The 17,222-nt window shown below is 46.4% G+C and overlaps 1 protein-coding gene across 1 annotated transcript in view; it reads left to right on the forward strand.

The window, feature by feature from the left end:
* Positions 1–17,222, forward strand: part of LOC102287225 (calmodulin-binding transcription activator 1) — a 909,062-nt gene that overhangs the window by 210,392 nt on the left and 681,448 nt on the right. Inside the window, exon 2 of the mRNA XM_070385162.1 lies at positions 13,523–13,590. The gene's annotated coding sequence lies outside the window, so the exon portion shown is untranslated. The remainder of the gene's footprint in view (positions 1–13,522; positions 13,591–17,222) is intronic.

Raw genomic sequence — 17,222 nt, forward strand, 5'->3', positions numbered from 1 at the left:
TGCAGTGAGATGACTGCATATCTATGACAATGGCTAAAATTGGAGAGATAGTTCCAAGTATCGGCAAAGATGAGGAGCGACTTTAATTCATATACATGATAGAAATATAAAATAGCACAGCTTCTACTGAATGCACTTTGGTAGTTTCATATAAAATTAAACACTTATTTATTGTATGACCAAGACATTTCATGCCTAGGTTTTTACCAAAGAGAAATGAAAACATATATCTGCCCCCAAACTTGTTAATAATAGTTTATTTATGACGGCCCCAAACTGAGAACAACATAAATGTTCATCAGCATTTGAATGGCTAAACAAATTATGATATATCCATACAATGGAATAACACTCTACAATAAAAAAAAATGGATTACTTACTGATACACACAACAATATGGATTAATCTCAAAAACATTATCTTGAATGAAAGAAACCAGAAACAAAGAGAGTATTTACTGTATGGTTTCATTTATATAAAATTGGAGAGCTGGCAAAACTAATCTACAGTGACAGAAAGCAGATCAATGCTTGCTTGAGGCTGGAGGTATGAGGGAGATTAACGGAAAAGGAGTACGGGGGAACTTTCCTTGGTGCTGAAAATGTTTTATATCTTGAATGTGATGATAGCTAATGTAATGTATTTGTTAGCATTCATTGAACTATGCATTTAAAATGAGTTGCATTTTACAGTATGTGAATTATACCTCAATGGAGCTGAGTTTTGAAAGTTTTAACCCTGTGTGCCCAGAATCTGCGTATATTACCCCATGTTATGCGTATGTGCTAAATCATTTCAGTCGTGTCTGACTCTGTGAGTCTCTATGCACCGTAGCCTTCCAGGCTCCTCTGTGCATGGGATTCTCCAGGCATGAATACTTGAGTGGATTGCCATACTCTGTTCCAGGGGATCTTCCCAACCCAGGAATCAAACCCGCGTCTCTTACATCTCCTGCATTGGCAGGCGGGTTCTTTATCCCACGTTTCAGGTGAGGACATGTCAAATGACCTACCCCCCCGGATCACACAGCCAAAGGGAGACAGGAGTACCTTTATTCTATTCTGCAAGAAATGCTTTTTATCTCTCTATACAGGCAGATTTGATCTTCTTACAAATTTAAGTAGAGACACACATTGTTCCAGTGCCTTTCAAGCTACTATGCGGTTGGTGTCTAGCAAACTTGCTATAGAGTGATCACTAGGGCAATGTACATATTTTCCCTCAAAGCATCTGTTTTTTTCCTTCAGGTGATTTTTTTTTAATTCCCCCTATACTTTTTAGAGTGTCTTCTAAGATGGCAGAACAGTGAGGTTGTAAATATTTTATCTTCAGGGTTGTGGACAATTCTTACACCAGTCAGGGTGCAATCAGGACACAGAAACCATGTTGGTTATTTGAACAGAGAAAATTTAATGTAGAGAATTGTTAACTAGTAAAAGGTGATTGCTCAGAGGGATACAAGAAAATTCTAAGGGTTCTGGAAGTCTCTAGTACTTCTTAGAGCAGCAACTACCTGTAGGCTGAGAAAGAGTAGACAGTAAATAAACTAAGGACTGGAAGAGTGCCCTCCCCCCACTGCATAGGCTGTAGTTCGAACCTCTTCAGAGCACAGGGCCACCACAGGGAGCATGCTGGCTGCCAAAGGTCATGGGCTGCAGGTGGTCTACAGAAGTGGCTCACTGTTGCTTGAGGGCATCAGGTAGACCAGAGCTGCAGCCTGCCACTAGAGGGGAGGCATGCCATGGGGACATGGCTGGCACTCATCTGCATGGCCACTGGGCTCCTGCTCTGAATAATAATGATTATCATAATAATAGTGACACAGGACAGACACCAGAAGGGATGTTTTGCCACCATCATCTTGCAGGGACACTTCATCGCTCTATTAAAGAAGCCTAACATTCTGCCAAGCCAGCAAAGGAGAAATGTTTATAGGGCCCACCTTCAGTGTCACAATGCAGGACAAATAAGGGTGCAATTGGAGCTGAGAGATAATAAATGGACAACCAGCACAATGTTGAAATAGAAATTGGGGTAATCTTGGTGCAGTCAAATCAGCAAATGTCATTGTCCTAGAAGCAATGAGTATTCTGGTTAACATACCTTTCTTCTAAAATCTGTTGATCTAAATGTATTTCTTTCTGGATAATTTATATTGTTCATGGTCCTACAAGCTATTCAGTTCCAATGCCAGGAACATCAAAGTTCCAAAGATGGAGCCCCAAAGATGCCTGTCTTCTAGGTCCAGGCATGTATTGTGGGTGAAGAGATCAGCCAGGTGGGGAGTCCAGGCCGCTGTTCCTCAATTCCAAGCAGTGGGTAGACTCTAGGGATGTGGGCTCAGAAGGATGTGGGTTCCCTTAGGTTTCAAGGGAACTGCAAATCCCCATCTCCCAATCTTTAATGTTGGCAAATAAACCGAATGGGGACAAATGCCACATTCACCAAGCAAGCACATCTGGGGTTGATTCAGCCCCTGGGCTTGTTTGCTTTGGAAGCGCCCTCACTGCCTCCTTCTCATTCATTTTCTCCAACCAATTGGCTTTCAAGCCACCCTACTTTTTCACTTTTGAAACAATGCAACTTAGTTCCACCTTGCCCACTGTCATAGTTCAGATCTCATTGCCTCCTTCCTGGGCTCTAATCATAGTCTCTGGCTAGTAGCCCCTTCTTTGCTCCGGCACCATCAGACTGATGTTTCTAAAGCACAGTTGATAGGATGGGGATGGAGGTGGGGATGGAGGTGGGAGGAGGGTTCAGGATGTGGGGGACGCATGTATACCTGTGGTCAATTCATATTGATGTATGGCAGAAACAATAAAAATATTATAATTATTCTCCAATTAAAATAAATAAGTTAATTTACAAATATATATAAAAAATTAAGCACAGCTCTTTTGGGCCTTCCCTGGTGGTCCAGTGGTTAAGACTTGGTGCTTCCAATCTTGGGGACACAGGTTTGATCCTTAGTTGGGGGACTAAGATGCCATATGTTGTGCAGCATGGTCAAAAAATATTGAGGCATAACTCTTTTTGTGTCTCCTTTCCACTTGAAAGCTTTCCATGGCTCCTCTGGCTCTTGTGGATAAAGCTCCATTTGCCAAGCATCTTCCTTCCTCCTCAGTTTCTCTACCCCTTCCCGTTCTGGGTCCTATTGTTCCCCGTGCCCTGCAGACTCTACCACTTCATGTTACTCAAAGTCTTCCAAGCACATTTGCTTTCCCCACTTTCCTGTTTCTGTACCAGCCACTTCCTTTCCCTGATGCCTTTACCATTTGTCAGCCAGGCAACCTCCTACTCATTCTTCAAGACCCAGTCTGAACGTTGGCTCGTTGGAGAAAGCTTCCCTTCTCTTCCCAGTATGAACACATTATTCATGCTGCTAATTTAGCATTCATCATTTGTTTTGCAGTTGACAATAGCTCTGGATCCAACAGCCCTGTCTGTCTTCCCAGTTGTATTTCCCAGGACCATCATTCATATGTCTTTGTATCATTAGGGCCTCGGGTAGTGCCTGGCATATAGTAGGTGCTCAATAATTCATCAAATGATGGAACCAATGAGTGGATAATGAAATGAAGGAGAGACTAGAGGAACTGCTTCCTCCCTGAATCTTTCTCTGACTTTTTATGATAGCTCATTGTTGCTGCTCTGATTGGCACTTTGATGGTCATGAGAATGCTTTCCCACATCTAAATGACAGACAGCCAACTGAGCCAGGCTTTATTTCACAAGTCTGGGCTGTTAGGAATTTATCCTGAATTGCTACTTACCATTTCATAGAAAGTCCTCCAGACACCCTTGGGTCCCTGAGATCTTAATCGCCAGCACCCTCATAAATTGTCAGAGTAGAAATATGCTACCCTTTATATAAATAAAAGTATAAACCATTATTCTATATGCTTTTGTTTATCACAGGAGCTGGTCATTTCGAAAGCATGATTTGTGGTATTGGTTTTGACCTTCGAGTGGGGACTGAGAACATTTCATAGAGAGTGTTGGCCTGGCCATCTGAGTTTTTGGGATGTGCTTCCTAGTGGCTCAGATAGTAAAGAATCTTCCTGCAGTGTGGGAGACCTGGGTTTGATACCTGGTTCGGGAAGATCCCATGGAGAAGGAAATGGCTATCCACTCCAGTATTCTTGCTTGGATAATTCCATGAACTCTATAGTTCATGGGGGCTATAGTCCATGGGGTCGCAAAGAGCTGGACATGACTGAGTGACTAACACTCTCACTTTCAAAGATGGAGACAGGATGTATACAGAGGGGGGATGGCGCTCTTGAACCCTGTGTTGGAATATTTATCACGGAGGAGGAGACCCACAAACTTCATGCATGGGGTGCCCTGTAGACAGCAGGTGGGGCATGCCACTGGGAGCAGGGTATGGAATGGCTATTTATTTATTTAAACTAAGGCCAATTATTATTATTAATATTTTGGGTAAAGTGCAGTGAGTAGTAGGTTCTGGGAAAGTTCCCTGCCACTGCAAACATGTTGGTTAGAAGTCATTAATATGACATTCACACATCCCTAATAAAGTACATAACAGAGATCTGGAACCATTGAAATACCCAGAGGACATTAAGTATGAATCTTAAAACCAAGAGTATTGGAAGCAAGATATTTTTACTTCTCGTTTGGGAGTAATATAATTGCATTTTGTGGCTCTAGCAGATGCTGGGGCCAGCTGCTGGGAGAGTCCTGGTTTTTTTTTTCCCCCTCAGCTTTGGTCCCTTATAGATATAACCCTTGTGCAAAACTCTCATAAAAAACAAACTTTAAAAAATTATCCCTTGGTTGAAAGATCTGTATTTTTTTTGTGTGCGTGTGTGCAAAATATCTGAGATTGTGTAGACCACAGATATTTCCTTTACTTGGAGTCAGGAGAATAAAAAAAACAAAACATATCTCTGTATAGCTGGTTGTGGCTTTTGTTCGTTTGTTTGTTGAATTTGTCCCAATAAGCACTAAAAACCCCTGAAGACTGACTTTGCTCTTTCCTTGACACTGGACACCCAGATAGAGAATGGACTGCCCCAGGGAGAGCTGATGGAAGGCCTGGGAGGGCCCGGTCCTTTTTCTGAGGGCAGCTTCAGAGGAAATTGCTGAAGGGAGAGTCAGTTGCTCTGGGCTGGGCAGTGGTAAGGGGTGTCCTCAGGGAGTGACTTCTGGAGAAGGAGATGGTTGTGACATTGTGCTCAGGCTGAGAAATGGAGGTGAATCCAGCTCCTCTGAGAATCCCATATCCTCTTCCAAACAGACACAGCCTCTCGGAGGCAGGACATGGCTCCTCACCTCCGAGGGGATCCAGGGGGCCAGTGAGCTCTGCTTCAAAGGCAGTGGTTTGCTGCGGCTGCCTCTTTATTCACACCTGGGCTCCACCTCAGCCCTGTGGAGGCAGGGGGCTTGGCTCCAGGAGGCATGCTGAGATTTGCAGGCTCCTGTGACGTCTGTATCTGGAGCTGCTCTGCTCAACATGGCAGTCACAGGCAGCTGTCTAGATCTTGCAATACAGTTGCTTCCAACTGGGATGGACCAGAAATGGGAACTACACTCTGGGATTTGGAAACTTAGTTTGAAAATACTGTGAAATAGCTCATGACTGCTTAAAAAAAAAATAGAACTAGTGAAATCATAATATTTTAGATATATTGGATTAAAGTATAAAATATATTGAAAAATATATTATTATTATTCAAATTTTTATTTATTTCTGACTGCACTGGGTCTTTGTTGCTTTGTGGCTTTCTCTAAGTTGCAGCGAGCAGAGGCTACTTTTTAGTTGCAGTGCATGGGCTTCTCACTGTGGTGGCTTTTCTTGGTGTGGAGCACAGGCTCTGGGGCATGCAGGCTTCAGTATGTGTGCCCCATGGACTTAGCTGCGCCGAGGCATGTGAAATCTTCCCGGACCAGGGATCGAACCTGTGTCCCCTGCATTGGCTGGCAGATTCTTAACCATAGGACCACCCAGGGACGTCTGAAAAAAATATTGTTAAAATTAATTGCTCTTGTTTCTCTATACTGTTTAAAAAATGTGGCTTCTATAATTAAAAAGTCACACCCATGGCTTGCCTTTGTGGCTCATGTTCTGTTTCTGCTGGACAGGGCTGCCCTGGTGCTGATGGTTTGGCTGGGTGCTGCCTTTTTGGACGTGGAGAGCTTTACATAACATTTCTGTTGAGCCTCTTTATGTAGGGCATCGAGCCTTGATGGCAGGTGCACCTTTATTTTTCCGCCCCCAACCCCCCAGCTTGTAGCAAAGTTGGCTCAGACATGGGCTCTTTCTGCCTGCATCCTTTAGAAGAGAACTTTGTATTCTTTCATCAGTCTCTATCTGCCAACGGTCACCTTCAGATACGAGAACTGCTCAGGGCTCTGGTGATGGAGGGATTGAGACTCAGACCCTCCTCAGACACTGAAAAACAAGAAAGGGAGAACTGCCAGGCCTGTAAACTAGCCCCAGAAAGCACAGGGCACTTGGGGTTCAAGAGTGGTGCAGCCACCGCTGAGAAGGTTCCAGAAGCTAGAGTTCATTCTAGAGTGACACAGCAGGGAAGACTCCATGGAAGAGGTGACCTGTGGATACGGTCAGGAAGTTTATGTGGGGAGAATCAGCACACAGGAGCTGAGGTGGGAAGGGTCAAGGGGAGCCAGGTTGGCACACTGTGTCTCCATCTCTCAGTCCCAGGGCAGCCTCCGACGATGGCCCTGAGCCTCGCTGACCCAAGCTGGCTCACCACCACGATGGGCTTTGCAGTCCTCCGCCAGACCATCACCTGGGGGCAGACAGGACCAGCCCCACCTGGCAATTGGACGGTGAGCGGTCAGCATGACTTTGGATGACAGAGATGCATAGCGACATGGCGTGCAATCAGGCAACAATGGCAGCAGTCCTGCTCACTCTCTCCTTCTCAGTGGGGCTTGGTCAGTGAAATCCCTGGTGGCTCAGACAGTAAAGAATCCGCCTGCAATGCCGGAGACCAGGGTTCAGTCCCTGGGTTGAGAAGATCCTCTGTAGAAGGAATGGGCAACCCACTCCAGTATTCTTGCCTAGAAAATTCCATGGACAGAGGAGCCTGATGGGCTACAGTCCATGGGGTCACAAAGAGTCGGACACGACTGAGCGACTTTCACTTCACTTGGGAGGGACCACTTTCCTCCCTGGTCTGCAGGGATGGAACCCAATGCCAAGCAGATACAGGGGCCTGTGGGATTCCCGGAGCCCCCCCCCGCCCCCGACACACACAGACATTGTATCTTGGCAACAGTTTTTCTATTTGAACATCTAAAGGACAAACTAAACATTTAAAATCTGCAAGCTGGACAGTCTTTGCTTTGGATCCTGCAGTGAATTCCTTCATCCTGACAGTTGAGTCGTTCTTCTCGGCACTGATGCAGTGTTTAGGATCCAGGAAGAGAGAGATCCCAAGGGAGCCAGGGAGGAGCTGGGGGAGACTTGCAGGCATGCAGGGTGGCCCTATGAGTGCAGGGTCCGACCTTGTAGGAAGGGAGGGCTGGCATTTTCTTCATGCCAGGCTGCATTGAGCTGGACATTTGCACTTTCTTCTTTGTTTTTATTGTGGTGAAATACACATAAAATTTCCCATTAGTGGCATTCAGTATATTCTCGATATTGCATATAAACTTCACCACTGTCTCCTTCCAGACAATCCCATCTCCTCAAAAGGAGACACACCCCCATTAGCAGTCACTCCCCATGGCCCCTCTTTGTCCAGCCCCTGGCGACCACTAACCTATCTCCTATCACTGTGGATTTGCCTATTCTGGACATTTCACGCCAATGAGCTCATACAACACGCAGTCTTGTGTGTCTGGTTTCCTTCACCAGCATGTTTTCAGGGTCCATCCATGTTGTAGCATGTGTCAGAACTTTACTCCTTTTTGTGGCTGAATAACCTCTTGTGTGGAGAGAACACATTCTGTTTATCTGTCTGTCTGTTGATGGACACTAGGGATTGTGATCAATGCTGCTGGGAACATTTGTGTATGTGAATTTGTTCGAGTCCCAGCTTTCACTTCGCTGGGGCATGTTCTCTTCTGGTTTTAGGACTCAGTGAATTTCCTGGGCCACGCTTGTGTTTGAGAGGCCACAAATGAGAGGGAAAGAGCACCCTGTACTGGGGTGAGGAGTCCCGAGTCCCAGTTTGGCTCAGTCACCAACATGTGATCTTGGCCAAGTCCCTCCCTATCTCTGGGCCTCTGTTTCCTGCTCTATGCAAATTAGATGGCCCAGATCTGTGTTTCCATCTGTCCTTCTTGGAGCCCTAGGTTGGTAGAGCCTCAGAGAAAGAGTGGGGAGGGCCAGAAAGTTGGGTTGAAGTTGCTGTTTTTCAAAACCCCTTCCCCTCTTCAGCTAGAGTGTCTCTTTCTCTTTGTCTGTTTTGTCTGTATTGTAAGGCATTTAAAGCAAATGTTTGCTGGATATAGGAAACTTCTGTCACCAAAATAGATGATCCCATGAATCATACACAGGTTTTGGGGTGAAAAGGAGCCTGATCCTGCTGGAAGGAGAGAATCCTGCTCACGGATGCTCAGTCTCACTGCTCCTGGTCCTCTGAAGGGAGATGGGGCAGTGAGGTGACTGCTCAGCAGAGACCAGGAAGCTGTTAGTCTGAGCTGGGGGAAGCATGACTGTCCACGGGCAGGGTTTCCTTTCCTATCTCTGAACACATTGTAGCTGTTCTTTTAAGAAATCCTGATCAGTGGTGGAGAGTGTGGGTTCTGGAGCTGTTCCACATGGATTCAGGTTCTAGTTCTGCAGAGCGTAGCCATGTGACCTTGGGCAAGTCACTGAACTGCCTAGTGCCTCAGGTTCCCCACCTGTAAAATGGGCACAGTTCCCACTGCATCGTTTGTTTTGAAGATTAAGTGAGACTGTCCTTTGTGAAGTCCTGGAGCACTCGCTGGCCTTGGACATCACTCTGCCAGCATCAGCTGTTATGATGACACAGATGGTGAAATCCTCCTTCCCTCTGAAATCATTCCCCTTCATTACCCAGATGACTCTTGAGTAGTGATGGGTCTCACTTTGCTTAACACTCTTAACATCTACTATTCTGTGTGGTTCTTTGGGTTATGACTAGCCGTCTCCCCAACAAAATTCTAAGTTTTGCGGAGGCAGAGTCTGGCCTATGGTCTGCCCATCTGAGGATGAGACAGACCAAGACCAGAAAAAGGGAAATTCCTGGGCAGCCTGGGTTGGGGAGTAGACAGGTGACCCAGACACTCCCAGTCCAGCTGGGAGTCAGGCAGTAGCAGAGCGATGCTCCCTTGTAATCCAGTCCAGCTTCAGGCTTAGCCAAGGTGAAAGTGAAGTTGCTCAGTCGTGTCCGACTCTTTGCGACCCCATGGACTGTAGCCTACCAGGCTCCTCCGTCCATGGGATTTTCCAGGCAAGAGTACTGGAGTAGGTTGCCATTTCCTTCTCCAGGAGATCTTCCCAACCCAGGGATCGAACCCGGGTTCCCCACATTGTAGGCAGACACTTTACTGTCTGAGCCGAGGTGAGCACCACAGAATAGGGAGCCTGGGGCTAGGCATTCAGTTTCCTTTGCTTGGAGGGGCTGCTCTAAAGGGGGACGGGTGCTCCACCAGGCGGATATATGTGTATGTGGGGGGTCCCTGTTAATTTGAGAGTGGAGGAGGGTGTAGCTGGCACTCGAAGACAGTCCATGAATTGGTGTGGTTCCCTGGGGCCTCTGCTTATTTGCACGGCAGCTTGGCAGGCCTGAGAAGAGCCACTGGGTCTGGTTACAGAGTTGACAGGACAGTTGACCCTGTGATGACATGAAAGCCCCACTGTTACGTTGACTTGTCTTTGTCCTCAGCTGTGAACTCTTTAAGGGCAGACTTCATGTGGTCTTTTTCACTGGCTGGTCATACTAGGTGCACAATAAACATTTGTAGAGTCAACAGTGAATGCAATAAGCAGTCCAGGGGATTTCTCTCCTTGCACAACAGTAGCAGTAGTGGGCAACCCTGACAGGTTGGGGCAAGCATTGCCTGTTCACGAAGGCCTTCTTTGGGGCTCTGTGTCTTTGGAACACTGGGATGAATTTAGAGGTGGCTGGGGTGCTCTGTGCCCCCATCCTTCTGGGCTATTAGGGGTCACTTAGCTCTCAGCTCTTAGTCTGGGCAAGAGCCTGGGTCCCAGGGGTTCCAGTTGGCGTAGACCATTCCCCCAGATATCAAAACTACTGAAGTTCAGGAAGATGAGCACCTAAAAAGTGGCCCAGTTTATCTACTTCCTGACTCCAGCCCCTGTTAGTTCCCAGTGCTTTGTGCAACAAGGTGGGCTCCAGTAGAAAAGGGGAAGGATTGATGCCAACTAACTCTGAAGAGTCACTGTGACGTTAGCATTCATGGTGAGTATTGGGGGTGGAGGACAGTAGAGGGTGGGGATTGACTGGACCATTGGGTACTTGCTACCTCATCAGGGGTCTCTGTAGAGCTGGCTTGTATCACGTAGACCTTTTAATCATAATCGTGGCAGCGATGATTGTTGGGCATTGCTATATGCCAGGCAGGGTATTAAGAATTTTCGCTCCTTGCAACTACCCATGAGGTGGTTTGATCTCAGTTTCCTAGGAAACCGAGGTCTGGACAGGTCAGGCAACATGCTCAAGGCCATACAGTGAGTAAGTGGCAGAGCCAGCGCCCAAGCTGGGTTTGTTTGCTTCCAGAGTGTGTGCTCTTCACCGTCAGACTCTATCACCTTCCCAGGTGACCAGAGTTAATTAACTCACCAGTAAAGGTCTGTCTCAGAGCCGCTGGGTTTTGCTGCTTTTAAGCACTTGCTTCAACTTTCTTAGGCTTCCCAGGTGGCACAGTGGTAAAGAATCTGCCTGCAAATACAGGAGACACAGGAGACGAGGGTTCGATCCCTGGGTCAGGAAGATCCCTGAAGGAGGTAATGACAACCTAGTCCAGTATTCTTGCCTGGAGAATTGTATGGGCAGAGGAGCCTGGCAGGCTACAATCCATGGGATCCCAAAGAGTCAACCCGACTGAGCACTGAACACTCAACTATCTTAAGTAATAAACGTATAGAAACACTCAACATACTTAGGACACACACACAAACACCCTTACTTATATATACACTTTTTTCACCAAGAAATCTACATTTTTAGAAAAAGTAAATCATAGCATTATAGACAATAGGATTATTCCTGGAAAAAAGTCATTAGTTTAGAATTTCAGTATTTTGAAATTTAGTGATTTTTTATAATATTTTTTAAATTAGAGGATAATTGCTTTACAATATTGTGTTAGTTTGTGCTATCCAAAAATGTGAATCAGTCATGTGTATGCATATATACCTCCCTTATATAGGCGCTTTTATTTCTACAGTGCCTACTCTTCATGCCTCCCTCCTATGTACCCACTCACTCATCCATTCATCCATCCAACAAACATTTTTCAGGACATTGTTACATCCTGGGGATGTATCAGTGGTGACGTAGTCCCTGCCCTTGAGGAGTACATGGACCAGTGGGGGATGCTATCCAAGTAAACAAGCCATTAGGATGCAGAGTGATCAATCCTTCATGCTGGAGGAAGGTGCCAGGTGCCATGGGAACACTGAGGATGGGCAGCCAGCCCTGTCACGATGAGTTAGGAGGGCCAGCCTGGGGAGGCGATATCTGTCTGTGATAAGGCTTTAGGGAAGACATCGTCCAAGGAAAGGAAAGAGAATGATCTGGTTGATCAGCTTCTTTAACTGAAATCAACAATAGAAGTCTTTTTCAAAATTTTTAATTGGAGGATTGTTGTTGTTCAGTCCCTAAGTCATGTCTGACTCTCTGTGACCCCATGGACTGCAGTATGCCAAGCTTCCCGGTCCTCCATCTCCTGGAGTTTGCTCAAAGTCATGTCCATTGAGTCGGTGATGCTATCTAACCATCTTATCCTCTGTCACCCCCTTCTCCTTTTGCTTTCAATCTTTCCTAGCCTCAGGGGCTTTTCCAATGAGTTGGTGCTTCATATCAGGTGGCCACTAATTAATTGCTTTATAATGTTGTATTGGTTTCTGCCGTACAGCAACATGAATCAGCCATAAGTATGCATATGTCCCCTCCTTCTTGACTCTCCCTCCCACCCTCCACTCCATCCCAGCCCTCAAGGTTGTCACAGAGCACTGCCAGAGGGGGAAAAAAAGAAATCTGTACAAGGCAACTCTGTTTTTGCCATAGGTTTCTGTTTCACAGCTTCTTGGGGAAAGGACTGATGTAGCTGGGGCTCTGGTTAGCAGTCATGGCTAGCTTGTGGTGTGGCCGGTTTCCACCATGATGAGAGACCCTGACCCCCATCCGGGCCTGTGACCGTCACACTGTGTGGCCCGGGTGGTGTTTTCTACATTGACTTGCCCTGTTTCCCTGGTTTTGGTGGTGTCTCTTCTTCTCCTTCAAGGCTAAGTTTAGCGTCTCTGTGGCATTGTGTCCACACCCTGACATCCAAGCCTGGAGGAGGCTGACTGTTGCTCCATCCCCAGTGGCACAGGAAATTGAGAAGGGAGGCCAGCTCCCTGCATTTTTCTGGTTGTCGAGGGCGGCAGCTCCGTGCTGTATCATCACCAAGATCAAGGGAACGGAATACTAGTCCAGCCTTAATTTAACTTACAGTTCCTGCCAATTTCACGTCAGCAGGTCCTTTTGGAGCTGGAAGTAATGGGCCATATCATGCCTTGGAGCCCGAGCGATGACTTATGTGGATGTCACCCACTGGCTTTTTATGGAAATGATTAATAAATCAGTAATTCTATCTGCAGTGATGTTGTTGTGTTTATAAATATTTAATTTACCTTCAGGTGCCCACATTTTCTCCATCTTTGCCTTAAACTCTGCTGACATGGCTCGTCTTTCTGAAGTGCTCTTCGGTAGATTATCAGAAGTAGGAAAGGTTAACCCCCCACCCCACGCCCTCTCTTTCTCTCTCTCTTTCTGTCTCACCGTCTCTGTCTCTGTACTATGACTTTCTCTTTCCTTTTTTTAATCTTTGTGTGATTTGGCTCGGCGCTCGGGGCTCATGCTGAGAGAAGGCAATGCTCCTTGTGACAATGATGAAAGGTTACTCCAGTTTCAGAGGGAGATCGACTAAACTTTCCAGTTCTGACCTTGCATGAGTGGAGACCTGTTGTTGGCGTGTGTTTTCTCCTGCTTCAAATTAATGACATTTAGAAGCTGGAACAATGTCTGATGTTTTCCTTCCACAGAGAGGTATCTTTGTCCTTGCCACCAACTCATCTTTTGAAACCTGGTGCTTTGATTATTACAGTATGGCAGGTTGAATGGAAAGATCTTTTAAAAAAATCAAAATAGAAACGCAGTCCAAGTTGAGTATTTCTCCACTGGAGATGAGGTTCCAACCTCACAAAAGAGGATGGCAGCTGGGAAAACAGCAATAAATAAAATAAAATAAAATAAAATCATCCTTCTTACCTCTCAGGATCCGAAGTGAGCTAATTGTTGTTATTATCTTTTTATTCTTCTGTTTCAGGAAATTGCAGCTTATTTAATAACATTTGAGAAACACGAAGAATGGCTAACCACCTCCCCTAAGACAAGGTAATGTCCCAGATTTCATGGGTTTTTGAATATGTGCAGTAAACGTATTGATTTTCATTGATTACTGTGTTTGGTCAGTTCATTCACGAGCAAGTTCAGAATGCTGTGTTGTGCCTGATAGCTTGTGACACTGAGGTCTCATTCATTGGCTCAAGATCGTGATAGTGAATGAGGTCAGATGGATTAAAACCAGTGCAGCTGCCATCATGCAAGTTGGAAATTTTAACCTGCTGGCTTAAAGCTGGATCCTTCAGCTGGGTGCTTGGAAAGGCTTGGCAGGCAGGACTGTCAGGGGAAGTTTATTTGGGGAAAGTGCTACCGATGTTCTCTATAAACGTCCTTTCAAAAACAGAAACTACCTTAACTGTTCACTTTCATCTCAACACGTTTCACAAACTGAAAGTCCAGTTTTTCTGGATGGTGTTAAGATCTCCCCAATCAGAAAGGCATGGCTGTTTGCAATTTATTATTTAGTCCACGTCTGTGAACCTGCCGACTGCCATGGACACCAAACTCATCTCACCACCTGGGAACAGAGGGAATTGGCAAGGATTCAGCTGACTTGTGTGTTCTGTCAGTGCGAGTGATATCATTTTGTGAAGAATGGGGACGTTGGGATTTAGGGTTGATTTTAAAGGCAGCCTCTTCTCCTTCCCAGCTCTCAGTTTTTCATTTTTGGTATGTTCCATCCTAGAGCTTTGGAAAAACACAGCCACTCTCTTCCAATTGCCACAGGTTTTCTATTAGTGGTGATGGGCCCAGATGTTTAACAGCTTGAGTGGTATTAGCCGGAGCACAGCTTACAGGATAACCGGGCTGTGGGTTTGAACCTGAGAGGTGGAAAGCCCAGTCTGTTTCCTTTGGCCAGAAGCGCCAAATTCCCTGTTTGTTAACTGGGAGACCAGGAAAGGGGTGGGGGTACGCCCTCTGCCCACTTGGCCATCCGCTTGACCTGTTTGTCCTTTCTGAGCCACGGAAGAAAGATATTCACTCAGTTTAGAAGGTTCTTTAAAATATTTCTTCATGACATTTAGGTTTTTACTGGTTAGCATCCATTAGATGGGGCTTCCCAGGTGGCCTACTGGCAAAGAACCTGCCTGCCAATGCAGAAGGTGTAAGAGATGCGGGTTTGATCCTCGGGTCAGGAAGATCTCCTGGAGGAGGGCATGGCAACTCACTCCAGTATTCTTGCCTGGGGAATCCCATGGACAGAGGAGCCTGGGAGGCTACAGTCCATAGGATCACAAAGAGTCAGAGATGACTGAAGCGACTTAGCACACACACATCCATTAGATGAAGACAAAAATTTCCATTTTGAAAGAGTGTATCAGAGGATATTGAGGAAAGGGAGGTGAGTTCCTGAGATTTGCATCCCTAGGTGGGGCAGAGGTTGACTCTGATCTTTTTGCCTGTCATCCTGAACCCCTCTGTAGGATCTCTTCAACTTCTTAGCCTTCTGGGGCCATGGTTTCCTTTGCTATAAAGTCAAATGTTTTGTATCCATCAGCTTTTGATGTGATAATGCCTTGTAAGAAACAGTCTCCAAACTAAGTAACTTATAACAATAAATGTTTATTTCCTGCTCATGGGTCTGTGGGTTGGCTTTGGTTTTGAGTTATGTTCAGGACCACTCGATGTGTCTTCTTTTTGTAGGACCTAGGCCTAGAAGCCTCCCCCACCCCCTGCTGCCCACCCTCACTTCCCTGTCTGGGACATCTGGTTCTCATGGAGAATGGCAGGGGCTTAAAAGCCAAGGCAGTCCATGTAGGCACAGTGAAGCCCCCTGGATGTGGCATCATAGTCACATGAGTGCATGTGTGCTAAGTCACTTGAGCCATGATTGACTCTCTGTGGCCCCAGTGGACTGTAGCCCTCCAGGCTTCTGTATCCATGGGATTGTCCAGGCAAGAATACTGGAGTGGGTTGCCGTGCCCTCCTCCAGGGGATCTTCCCGACCCAGGGATCAAACCCACGTCTCTTATGTCTCCTGCACTGGCAGGTAGATTCTTTACCACTAGTGCCACCTGGGAAGCCCATCATATGTCACACCTGCTTGCAAATCCATTAGCCAAAGCAATTACTGTGGCCAAGCCCAGAAAGAATGAAGCCAAGAAGGACATTCTTTGCTAGAGGGTGGTCAGAGTGGGGGCAGGGAGAGCGAATGTGGTACCCATCGACTGTCTGTGAGCACAGCTGTGTCCTGTACTGTGGAGAGCCTGGCCCACTCATCTCTCCTTTCTTTGGAGTCACCTTCTTACAGGGCAGTGATTTCCAAACCTAATCAGGGATCAGAATCAGCTGGGGGGCTTGCTCCAGTAACATGTTGGACGCCACCCCCGGTTTCTGATTCAGGATGTCCGGGTTGGGCCTGATCCTCTGTATATCTAACGAGCCCCAGGTGATGGGGTGCAGGCCGGGGACCCCACTTTGAGAACCGCTGCTCTAGTTTCTCTGGGCAGGAGGAAGTCTGTCTGATTTCCACCTTGGCACCATTTCCCGACTCCCCACTGTGGTCCTCATCTCAAGCAGCCTCCAGGCTCTCCACACACCCTTCATTCCTCAGCCAAACACCTCTTGAATCTAAGTGGAAGGAAAGAGCTTCTCTTTAGCCAGAGAGTGAGGTTCTCTGTCACGCATCCTGGGCTAGACATCTGATTTTAGATGTGCGGACGCGAGTCCTGCTTCAGTCGCTCCCTGACAGCACGAAAGGGTGGGGATCCTGCCTCGTGTTTCAGCCTGAATTCGGGTTTCCGTTGAGAAGTGAATGTCACTCATAGTCGTGCCTGACTCACTTGACTTTGGGGGAGTATAAATAGAGCCAAGAGCCTTCCTGTCTCGAGGCACAAGGTGGGCGCCTGGCGGCAGAGAAGGGATAAGGGTTTTGATATTGACATATCCAAGTCTGAGCCTTGGCCCCGTCACTCAGTACCTTTGTGACTTTAACAGAGTTGTTTCAGCCCCTTTCAAAGCCCCATTTTTTCTTCTTCATACATGAGACGGAGGCCAACGTTGATTGTGTCTTCATTGGGTCACGACGAGCATTGAATGAGATAGTATTGGTGATCTTGCTTTGCATGCTATGAGGGTCTGTGCCCAAGCAGGTCTGTTTGCAAGGGGCTGTCCCCAGGCTTCCTGTTGGCCTTGATTTTGGGACGTACTTGCCACCATCTCTCCGGGCTTTGGAAGGATGAGTTTCTTTTCTGAAAGCAGAGGGTAAAGATAGAATGATTCCTATTAGTATTATAACATCCAGTCCGTGTTTACACTTGAAAGCTTCTTGTCCCAGGAGGCGGAAAAGTTGCTGTGGTTGTTCAAGGACCTTCCTAAATTAGTTGTTGGGTTGAGTTTGGATCTCCCCACACCCCTCCCTTCTCTTGTATTGAAATTAATTGGTGCAGTTAACTGCTGAGTTCATGCAAACCGGCCTCCTGGTATTAAGGAATTAATGACACCAATACTCTGCTGAATGAGGAGGCAATACAACTTCTGTTTGCCGCTACCGCCGCCACTGCTAATTTCATTTCAGAAAATTAATAAAAATGAATTGCACCACTGACATTTATAGAGTTTCCTAATAAAATGATACATTGTTTGTGTGGAGGAATCCCTATTAAATTAATTGTCGTAATCAG

The sequence above is a fragment of the Bos mutus genome, chromosome 16, assembly GCF_027580195.1.
Source record: "Bos mutus isolate GX-2022 chromosome 16, NWIPB_WYAK_1.1, whole genome shotgun sequence".
Lineage (NCBI taxonomy): Eukaryota > Metazoa > Chordata > Mammalia > Artiodactyla > Bovidae > Bos > Bos mutus.